General features: G+C 41.8%; 1 protein-coding gene across 3 annotated transcripts in view; it reads right to left on the bottom strand.

The window, feature by feature from the left end:
- LOC105684648 (E3 ubiquitin-protein ligase MYLIP) overlaps positions 1-12,414 on the bottom strand; it is a 108,068-nt gene that overhangs the window by 78,914 nt on the left and 16,740 nt on the right. The gene's annotated exons all lie outside the window — the stretch shown is intronic.

Here is a 12,414-nt window from a genome sequence, read left to right as displayed (position 1 = left end):
AAGGTGTGCGTCTTTTCTAACGGCGGGACACACATTTCGCTGCACCTTGACGTTTCCGACCTTCGAACGAATAAAAACGAAAAAAAGTAACAAAAAAAACGAAAAAAAATGGCAAGTATACCGCTTTTATTCCCCCTAATATCGAGAATTTCTTGTTTTTCCCACCGTACACGACGACGACAGAGTCGAACCCTTCGCATGTTTGATGCGATAATTCTGGAACCAGGGGTTGCTCGATGTTCAGAATTTGCATTGAAATTTTTGTATTCAGCGTGAACAATTGGGAGAAATTCGTACGTACTTTTCTCGCCCTTTTTTTTTTATTTCTAAATCTAGAGACAACCGGGTATATCTCGTCAACTCGTATCATGGCGATTATAATATTCTCGTACACATACAAATGTGTATCCACGCCATATAACGCGCACTCCGCTTTATCTCGCGATAAAAAGAAATTGAGGAAAACAAAATATCAAGGAAAAATATACAGCCGAAAGAAAAGAAAAAAAAAGAAAAAATAAAACAACCCTTATACCCGAAATACAATTATTTTTTGTCACGTCGCATAATACTTGGCGTGTACATATTATATGTATGTATCGTATACAGAGTGGGTACATACATATATATAAGAACAAAAGTATATAGACAGTTGCGTTCGCATCGGTCATTCAACTTTTGACGGATCAACGAAGATGAATTACGTATCGCGATAACATTGAACAAAGAAATGAAGGTAATAATAAAAAAAAACGAAGAATGAAAGAAAAAAAAAAAAAAACAAAGTTATCTCGTTCATTCACGAGCGTATACATCATACCTAGATACACCTGCGGTGTGATACGTGAAAAAATATATATATCTCGCGCTAGAAGGATTTATATATAATCGTTGGGAGCGATAAAGGGATAAGTAAAAATTGCCACTGGTTTAAGCGCACCTCGATATCAATGAGATAAGAAAGTTGAAATTGATTCGAAACTTTCTGTTGTACCTGCTAATAACTGTGCGTATACCTACCCGATATCAATAGTCCGACCCCGATAATCGAATTTTATTTTACAAAACGACCCGTGGAAAATTAACTTTTCTTCTTCATGCCCCGCATCCAATCCTCTTTTTCGCTCGATTTAATTATTTTTATCTCACGGTATTAGAATACAGGTAACGTTCGAGGGAATTTATTTTTCTCCACTCGTCATCGCGGTACAAAGCGATCGCGGTGTGTCGAAGGGGATCGAGCGGAAATAATAAAAGGAAGGTGAAGAAAATTGATTCCTTCTAAGTGGTTTACGTCGTTACGCGATGCGATATCGGTGGCGCGTAAGGTTCACGTTTTCGAGGGAGTTACCAAGAGATTCGCTCGGTGTAAGTGCTGCCGCTGCCTGGTGCTCCGCACGGTACGGGAGCGGAAGTAGGGCGAGACGAAGCGTAACGAAACGGAACGAAACGGAACCGTTGCCCAAACGAATGTATTTCTGAGGGGGTAGTTTTTCCGTCGGACTTCCAGTCAGACGCTGCCGCGCGAGAGTAAATGGGAGAAAAATGTAAAAGCGACAATCTCTTACTCGGATGTATTGTAAATATAAAAAAAGTGGGTATTCGCGCCCTCGAGTTTACGTACAAACGGTATAATACATCCCCACCACACGTGCGCCACGGGGTATACCGATACACGCGAAATTGCGAGGGAGTGGATGAATGCCTTCAATTTATTTATAGACCGATGCACCTGCTATCCCATTCGCTCTTCCAATTGCTTTTCATTTCCCATCACCGATCCACCCCCCCCCCCCCTCCCCCCTCGCCATAAATTCGAACTTACGTACACCTACGAATAATTGAATTTTCGAAAAGTATAACCACAGATGTTTACCGAAATAAAAAAAAAAAATAAAGAAAGTAAAATTATTGCCGACGTCAACATTTTTTTACACCGTCCTCGGCGGTTAGGGGTGCGCAATGAATACCGAAATCTGTTACACGACCACATCCGCGTTCCGATACACAACGATTGATTATGGAAACCCCGAGCGTACAACTTGTGTGGTAAAAAGAGATTCCATAGGAATAACGAGAGCGTTCCCAATTCCCCGAGGATCGTGCAGTCCGCGACAGCGGATTATGCGCGGCTACTGTTTCGTACAATTTTACAAAATTCTTGCATCGCCGTTGTGTAGTGGGGACATGTTGAGAAAATTAAACAGTGCAGACGACATGAGGATTGAGAAAAAAAAACACGTATATCGTGCAACTTTGCAGAAAGCGAACATGAACATCCGATGTAAAATAATAATTAACGGATGTCAGATCTACGCGCAATTAGACGTAGGTAATCAAATGATATCGATCAAATGAAGTGCTCGATTAAATTCAACGGTTACGTCAAACGTCTTGAGATCATCGTCATCGCATACAAACTCGCGTGCGCGGATATCGGCGAGTTAGAAACTGAAATTATAGCCAAAGCGCATATATGAGAAGGTACGAGAGCGAAATGTACGAGTCGAAATTCGACAAACATCTTAACCCGGAACTCATCTGAAAGTAAAATTGTTTCGCGATGAATATTTGCTCGGATGAATCGATCCGCTCTATTTTAACGTACGTATAAGCGGTGGGGCCGTATTAAAAGATAAAAAAAAAAAAAAAAAATTGAAATCAAACGTAAAATACCGTGCCCGGGGGAAGATAAAAGAACGAAGGGAAAAAAAAAGTATCAAAGAGAAAATCGCGGGAGTGGATGTGTCGGACGTTGGAAAAATGGAAAAAAAAAATGGAAAAAAAAGAGGTATAAATATATTGTCAAGGAGAAGCAAGTTATAAGAACTCGGATCTTTTCTTTCAATTATCCCTCACTTGAACGTACAGCACAAAGCTCTCGAGTTCGAAAATGAATAAAGGTCATCTTCTCTCTACCGTCCGCGGCACAATACTCTTCTTCGGAGGAGGGAAAATTTTTCGCGCACTTTACACCGCAGCAAAATTTTTATACTTTTATTTCCTCGGAAACTTGTCCCGCGGAAAAGGGGATGAAGAAACTGACTCCAAGATGGTGAAAAACGAGGAACAAAAAAGAAAAAAAATGGACAAAAAGAGCGAGGAAATAGACGAAATGGAATGAAATGAAACTCCGGCGCGATCTGCTGCAAGTTGGATTAGCGGCCGATGGTATACCGGATAAAACTATAACCGAACCCTCGCCGGAGGATTAAGGAATAGGAGGGTTGTTCCGAGCGAAAGTATCTACCAGGCAGGTATAAAATCTCACGTAGGAGCGTGCACAGCGTTTCTCCGCAGCTCGAAGAATTCCTGGCGTTCGGAGGATATGGGGATAAGATAGGACAGAGGGAGTGGTTCAAAACTCCGAAATTTATGATTGTCGCTTTCCTGCAGCGCAGCGGCAACGACGGCGGCACCGGCACCGCCAACGCTCACAGATAATACAAAGCTTTTGAAAAATGTAAGAAAAGAAAATGGCGGCGAGAATATCTTTCGTTCGGACGCATTTCCTGAGCGTTTCTTCTTTTTCTTTTTTTCTTTTTCTTTTTTTTATTTTTTGGTTCTGAAATTCAACCGATCGCATAATCGCGACGCTAATGAGCGAGGGAAAAATTAATCAACGAATACGAAACACGTCGTTGGTAGGATAATGAAGAAATCGAACGCGACGAACAATGACTAGCGTTTTCCAAAAGGCACCACGTTGTATTAGCATGATATGGTAATAAATCAGGCGTATACGCGTGTACGAATGTACTCGTTTCGTGTATATATAAATACATATATATACACCTATAATAAATTTATGCTCGCGGTTCAAACGACGCCACCGATATATATATATATAAGCGGTATTTAGCAACGGCGAATTAATCAAGTGTCGGGGTGTGCGTGTGGACGGGATGTGTGCGAAACAATACGAATACCGGTAATAACGAGATTCGTTGTTAAATTTGGGTCAATCGAACGCGTCTGAAATCGAATCGTTTGAGACAAATATTTCGGGGGACGCCGACGTCGCGCGTCCGTGTCACCTTACTTCTATACAATATTGGCGATTCGCACTGTTGCGCTAAACCCAACGGTATATCGAACACGTCGTAGCATTCAGGACAGACGTGAAAAGTTAAAGTCAACATATTCGACGGCTTCGGTGGAAATCCGAATGTACAGATATACGCCCGAGGATGCGTGGGTGACGATCGGCGTCTGCACTGCAGCGCGCGCTATCCACATCCAGATATCCTCGATTTAGCAAGGAATTTATTCAACTCATCCGAAGCGAACGAAGCGAACGTACAAAGTTTACTTTTCGGCCGAGTCGGATGTTCAAAGTTCCGGTAACTTTGATCTCCTCTTACATTATATCTTCCGTCCATCGGACCTCCGCGGGACCGTCGACATCGCGAGTTAATTTGACCGCGGATTATATAGAACCAACGACACATCATCTCTCCGGGGTACTAGAAATATACGGCCAAAAATTAACGAACCGCATTCCGAAAATCAACCGCGCACGATTACGAACCGCGTGCAAATAATCAAACCGAGTGAAATGAAAAGGAATAAACAAACCAACGCGAGAAAGAAATATAAACGGAGGATTTTAAAAACAGAACCGAGTGTGATAAGATAACAAATGCAGTTTGCGGACGTTACGAGGAGATAAAAGAATTCTGCTTTTTTATAACAATCCGATAATTTACGCTTACGCAGCTGGTAAACAGAATAAAAATTCATCCCTCTCAATACGAAAAATTCTGAACAGGTGTTATCGTATGAAAAAACTGTATTTCCTCGAGAGTTTCCTGAATTTCTAAAAATTTTCAGAGTCTGAAAACACGTCAGGGATGTGCTCTTCCCCGAGTAGTCCATGAAAACATGAAAAATTGCAGGTGCGGAACGAGAGAGATGTTTTTCTATTCTCAAATTTGTAAGCATCGGATGTGTACGTAGGTACGTGCCGTATGACGCATGTAACGTAATACGTGCGAAAAAATACGTACACCAGGTACACGTGGCACGATAATGAATGAGAACTCGCGAGAGCATCTGCAGGGTAGCGGAGAGACGCGGAAGAATTCTCGGAAGTCCTTTCAGATTCCAGGATATTTCGAGAGGAGTTTCCATCCATCCTCATTACTGCGTCGGTATTATACGGGGTAGATACGACTCGGATGCCTGGGCTCCGGTCGGAAAACAGAACACTCTTTATCGTTACAACATTTCTGCTTCGGAGTTACATTTCGACGTTTCCGTCGTAGCGAAATGATCCATTGAAGACAATAAATCGTCCGTTTCGCTCTCCGGATGACGCCTACAGGTAAAAAAAAGTTTCAAAAATTTCCAAGGGGAAACTCAAAGCGTTCGGAGTTCTTCCGAATCGAAAAAAAAAGCTCGTTACTAATATTCAAATTGAAAGAGGTCGCGTCTAGCGTCTCCTCCTTGAGGTTGAAAATTCTCACGCGTCTTATTCGCTTTCATTTATTCGTCATATTTTATTGTCGTTTGTTTGGATATTTCCATGATTCATGGACGATGAACTTGCGGTATCGAGGTGAACCTTTCCTTCGTCGAATTGCGACTGTGACGATGACGTCGAAACGTGGCCAACGAATGCGGACGAAGAGAGGCGAAAAGTGGGAGGTAAAATGCGCGAGAAAATAATGAAATCGCGCGTGTACCGAGCTCGTTTCTCGATCGCTGACGAAAGTGAGCCGAAGGGGAATTCGGGGCCCGTGGGTCGTGTCGATTGAACGCATCTATGGGGAGAACTGGAGAATTTGAGAGATCCGGTTTTCGTTAAAGCTCGGGGTCGGCTCAGATGCACGTGAGTATGCGTGCATCCTCGGTGTTGGTGGACGGTGGCGTTAGGTGAGTACAGGCATCGAGCCAAAAACGGTATTTATAGACGGGAAAAACACAATATGGAAGTAGCCATCGATCCCGTTGCGCGCCTGGGAACTTCGAATCCGCTCTATATGATTTTATCTCGTTCCATTTACCGAGCGAAGACGTTTCTAACGACCGGCCAAAAGCGCCGATCGCGGTATTTCAAAACCCTCGGCGCGAGATCGCACCGAACGAGGGTTAACTGCGCGTGAAAAATTCGTCGTGGAATAATTTCGTCGCGACGGAATCTCGACACCGCAGAGTACGGAGATACGTCCGAGTCGATCAATTTTCCGGAGGGGAGAACAAAAAGCGGACGGACGCGGCTACGTTGAACTTTCAAATTCTGGATGGCTGCACCGCGAAAGTTGGTAATCCAAATCGGAAAGAAACATCGAGAGCGCGAACTCCGACAATGAGAAAATAGCGGAAAAAAGGAGAAAGATAGTGAAAATTAGTATTCGTATTCCGTTGACTCATTGTCGGTGTTGGTATATATAGCGTGGATGTCGTAGTTTTGGGTGCGGGAGCGGCTACCGCTGTAAACTAACAAAGTACTAGTCAGGGAATAAAGTTCGACAATCTTCCGCAGGATAAACTTGGAGGGTAAATGTCAAAGTTCTTAGTGCATGAAACGGATATAATTCTTATTTACGAAGTTTTAACTTTTAAAAGAAAATAGCTGGCGGTAGCGGAGTGTGTGAGAGTACGGGGTGGGCGAGGGGTGTTGCGGTAGAAAATAGTAGGAGGAGAGAGAAGGAAGTTCGAGGAGACGGAGGCGAGCCGGAGCTGAAACCATCGATAAATCGTAGCGGTTCGCATCGCTGAACAAATATTGACAACAAAATTTCCCAGACTCTGACCGGCTTTCGAGTAAAGAGACTCGGCGGGGTCTCCGCCTAACGATAAGTGCATCGAAAACGAACGGAAAAAGCCTCCGAGAAGTTATACGCCATTTCAAATATTGGATATTATTAACCACGCTCCGCGCCGATCTAATTGCGGCGAGTTGCCGGGAGGGTCGATTTATACCGAAAGTACGATGTCTCGTATTTCGACCTGTTCCTCTCCGATTCGCTTTCAATTTCCTCAAGAGTTCGAGCATACCCGGTGAACGAGAACCACATTAGCGCACGTGGTGCATCGATATCCGGATGAACTTTGCAGGTATTTCGAGATACCAAAGTCCATTTATCCTGCGATGAAAACAACGCGCGAAGCGACACCGTCCGCTTCGCGGTAATGAGAATTATGATTTCCCCTCCGTTGACACGAGTTACGTAACTGACATTTGAGGTGAACAAAAAAAAAAAGCCGACAATTCGTGAAAAAATGCATTTTTCCTTCAGAATATTCTTACACCAAATATCACGGGCCCGTGCTATTCACCTGCGGGAACTTGGCCTCGTCATTATGCTGAGAATGTGTCTACCGGCTCGTCCGATCTTTGAGAAGTTAAAAAACAGGTTTCAAAAAGAGAAAAAAAAAAAAAAAGTTGATCAGGTTTTATTGCAACTAGAATGTCATGCGGACTTTGATCGGCGTCGATTGGATAAACATCGGATTTCAAATGTGATGACCACACGGACGGTAGGTACGTATGCAGTATGACCAGTGTTTTTTTTCGATTCCAGTCCGTCGTAGAAAAAAAAAAAAAAAAAAACAGCAATGTAGGAGATGAAAAGCAAGAAAGGAAAAAAACTAGAAAAAATACGACCGAACGAACGAGATTCAAGACGACGACGTCCAGCTGCTATCTATACTAGATTTTTCAAGATCCGAGGAAACGACGCGTATGGAACTGTATATTTATGTTTGGTTTGCCGAGAATGCATACGCCATTCGATGGGTGGATACGTTGCGTTTGCTTCGGATCTATAGAAATATGAAATTCGTTTCGATTTCACCGGTAGCGAAGCAGATAAGAAAACAGTGTGCGACTCCACTGCAGCTCACGGAGTCGTTGGCTCGGTCTTTCTTATTTTTCCGAATCTCCGCGAAAGAAAAACGAAAATGAATAGAAGAAGAAGCCTGCAACGTCATCGTCTTCCTCAATCTCAGCGAGAACTATAGGTATACGACGATATCGCTTCGGGGGGTGTTATTTTTTGTTTCGACTTCTGTATCATTTTCTATTTCTAGTTTCAATTCACCCGCGAATACAGAAATTCCATTTCGATTACGCGTACTTCTCTGCACCGCTAAGACCGTCGGCCAATTTTTTTTTCCTTTTTTTTTTTTTTTGCCTTTCACGTAAATCACACCGTACAAATTAGATAAAAGATAAAAACCAATGATCAGTGATTCGGATGTCGAGTGACAAAACAGCGCCAACAGTTCCATCGAAAAAATTGAACAATTTTCGGTTATGTACCGTCCTTCGCAGAATCACCTCTGTGCAGTTGTAGCCGTTCGACGAGTTATTGGATTAATTTTTCGAACGAACGTACGATTTTTCCGTGTACGAGCATTGATGTGAATTTGACCCAATCCAAATTCATGTTCTACCGGCGTACGTACTATACGGATATTCAACGTAGCGAATCCGAACCATAGAACGTATGTGGGTGTACCTACCTACCTACCTAACGAATGCCTTGTTCAAATAAATTCGCTGCACATCACTACTCTGTGCACATAGGTTATCGAAGTCCACAAGCAACTTTTTATTTCCTACCTTCGGTACAACTCGTAAAAAAAAAAAAAAGGATAAAAGGAAAAAGTAGCTGACGTATAAATTTCAATTTATCTGTCAAATGTGAAAATTTCTTTTCAAACAATCTAGCTATCGAATAATCAGAGTAATGGGAAAAATGAGAACGAGTCGACGGATACACGTGATTTATTTTTTCACTTCTTCTTTTATTCTCTTATTTCCCCTGCACCGCGTAAAACTGCACGTTGAAAAATTTCAAGCTTTGTACGTTACACCCGCGTTATCGCGTCATTCCACAGAAGATAACACCGAAAATATTCTGCATAGCGTACGTGTATTAGGTACGTACCTACCTACCGTATGTAGGTATAGCATATCCGCATCCATCTCATCCACGTGTACTTTTTATACGTCGCGTACTATATCCCGCAGGAACGGGGATGAGATGATGGTTAGTGGATGGTGGGGCTTACGATTTTGGGCACGTAATACATCTTTTTTATACCTACCTACCTACCTACGTACCTACCTACATCCCACCGGTAGGTACGTGTATAGGTATATCATATATGTTTATACATATCCGTGTACCTGAGGTTGTATAATCGCGTGCGCGTCGACGAAATTCGCGGATCACACCGTCGTACGACCGAAAATACCGTGTACCTATACATATCCCCATCGAGAGAAGAAATGAAAAAGATAAAAATGAAATAAAATAAAAATGAAACAAAGTGAGAAGGAGCAGAGAAATAAAAATGAACAAGTGAAATTCATTTCCCCTTACATCGCCTCGCGATAAAGAGTGTGAACATATCGCGAACGAAATAATGCATTATGGATGACACGGCGAAGAAGAGGGAGTTCACACGAGTCCCGTACCCCATAATATCGCGGTGAAGTGCGGTCGAAGAAAAAAAAAAAAAAAAAAAAAACAAGCAAAGCAAACGAGTTATTGGAAATAAATGCAGTGAACAAAGGCGAAAACGAGTGAGAAAAAAATATGAAAATATGAAACTGGAAGAGAATGAAATCAAGGAATTAAAAAAAAAAAAAATATTCAAGATAGAGCTAATGAACGAAGCTTTGTTTCCGCTGTACGACGATCCTACGTCCGATTCAGACATGGAGGAAACATTTTTTTATTTTTATTCCATTCTCCCCTAGTATTTTCGAACGAAGTTCAAAACGAGTCGTTGTTGTAACCCGACCGTGGGAATCGCGATAATCGATATTTTACATACGTGTAAAAATATGTGACCGCAAAGAAAAAGGCGTAATGTTATTCAATTCATTATACATTCATACGTGTAATGTACGGTAAGTGATGCGTGATATTTTCTGCATAAAAAGGACAGGGCACAACCGTTGATGGACACCGAATATATTTAGGTCGGGCCTTCGCGTGATGTACCTACAGAAGTAAAGAGTGGAAAACGAAAAGAGGAGTGAAAGAAAAAAAAACTGGGGGTAGATAAAATATTGGAAACATTGAAAAATTCTATCCCTGCGGGCCGGTGGCAGAAGTCATAAATCTAACGATAGATTCTCCTTCCCAACCAACCCCCCCCCCCCCCTCTCGCCCTCCCACACGCACACCTAACCTGACCTACTATTCTATTACCACGCAAAAGAGATAAATCGCATTGAAGGGTTGAACTGAATAGTACGTTAGTTATACGTACTTTGTAAATGTTTTTCATCGAATTGTTATCACTGTTAGTTTTTTTCCAATCTTCTGGATCTGATCGCAAACTTCCCTGCGATCGTGTAATTATACGGTTTTACAAATATGGACCATTGAAAAAAAAAAATGGATCGAACCAAATATTGCATAACGCGAACCTGCTCTTGCGAAATATAAAAAAGAAAAAGATTTCGCCGTCATAAATTGATACGGTGATTCGTTTAAATTGGTTAAAATGTCCAACTTCCTACTTAGCGCCACCCGTTGATGTTCTAAACCATACTTAACGACGATATACCTATGTATACGTCATGTCACCGCCATCGGCACGATCCCTTGCCAAACAACATTTCGTCCCACGTTTTTTTTTTTTTTTTTTTTTTCTCTTTTCAATTATACGTAAATTCTAAAGGGAGTCAATTCGAAAAATGATTGGCCTTCCTTTTTCCGTTACACCTGTAATCTCGATTCCTACAATGTACAGGCGTATTACCGAGAGGGGAGCAATTTTTTCTCAGCTACTCCTCAGGAAATCGGGTGTAGGTATATAGACGAATGCCTGCATATAACACGTAGTAGAAGTAGAACAAAGCAATTAACTTCAGAGAAGTATAAACGATAAAATTGCGCCAAGTTATCCGAGAACAAAAAAGAAAAGAAAAAGTAAGAAACCTGAGGTATGGTCAAACTTTTTAGCGATAACCTTTCCACCGGGGAAGAAAAGTTGTTTTTTGCCCCCAGATAAAAACGGTATCTGAAATAGGACGTGTTTTTTTTTATTTACTTCTTATTTTTTTTTTTTTTTGGTCAATGGATACGATCTGACCACCAATACCCCATTATTATATAGGTCGGAGGATATAGTGTATCTATCTCCATCGCGTTATCAGCAGCAACTTCGCAGAGGACCGTGTATCGGAGAAAAATAAATTGATGACTTCGTGGCCAGAATTATTGAAACGATTGTTGAAATACTAAAAAAAAATACCGTCGAGTGTCCGTGTGCCAGAACTGTATCACTTGTATCGCACATCGTGAAATTCGGTGGATAGGTAGGTACTCGAGCAAATGTTGGGTACCTATACATCCGCCGGATTAAGCTTATAATATTTTTCAACCGATAAAATGTAAAAGTACAGCGGAATCGCAACGAGAGAGCGAAAAATTCCAATATACATTTTAATCGATCGAGTTCAATCTCCGGTACATTGATTATTAATCGACGATTCCCGCAGGTGTGCGTGAGTGAATCAAGATCACGTCTGTCGCGTTTCAGAAAAAAATGAACAACGAGCAGAGAGAGAAAATCGTTTTCCTAAACTAAACGTAGACGCGACTACATTCCGCCATATTGTTAGTTATCCAAATATCGTGTACACACGTAAAGCTGTGTACGCGAAGTTTCGCTCGCGTTTAGAATATTTGCACGTCTTCGGAGATGCCGTGAACTAAGTTCTGGATTTTTTACACACCGAAACTCGACGAGGTATACGAGCGCACGCTCGCCGTTCGCCAAATAGTTTCGAATACTCCGGAAACATCGCGATATGAATGAGACGAGTTGAGAGAAAATATAGTCAAAAGAAGCTCCAAAAAAACTGTTGTGCGGTGAAAGGAAAAAAGTAAAAAATTAATAAATGTCCTAAACCCCGTAAAATATACTCCCACTTTCGTTCGTCGGTACCTACATACGGGAACAGAGTTATTACTACGATCTATAATGATAAATATTTTTTTACGACCGCGTATGACGCAGCAATATTCGACGGTGTCTGCAGCATCAGCTACGGCGAGTGGAGGTATATTATACGGTGGTAACAAAAAGAAGATGAAGAAAAAACCATAAGAATAAGAAACACTGGTCGAACAAATCCTCGCGCTGGCAGAAAAAGCTGCTTCAGAAGGCGATAGGTTATATACCGTGCGCATAATGACCGCGAGGACGAGTCGAAGACGATGAGAGAAAAATGAAGAAAAAAAAAAAAAAAAAACCTGCACACGTAAAAAAAAAGGGACAGTAGGGGAAAAACGGAAAAATTATTCCCGGTGAATTTACGCTACGTCGCATCACGAACGGACCAAAAGCGCTAAAATTCTACCAAATGGTACCGTGCCATATGGTTCAGGATTGCGATTGCTAGAAAAATTAACCGGCACTCACTAATTGTCGAAGAGA

This window comes from Athalia rosae, chromosome 2, assembly GCF_917208135.1.
Source record: "Athalia rosae chromosome 2, iyAthRosa1.1, whole genome shotgun sequence".
NCBI lineage: Eukaryota > Metazoa > Arthropoda > Insecta > Hymenoptera > Athaliidae > Athalia > Athalia rosae.
Note: the sequence above shows the minus strand (reverse complement) of the source record. Positions and strands in the feature narration are given on the sequence as shown.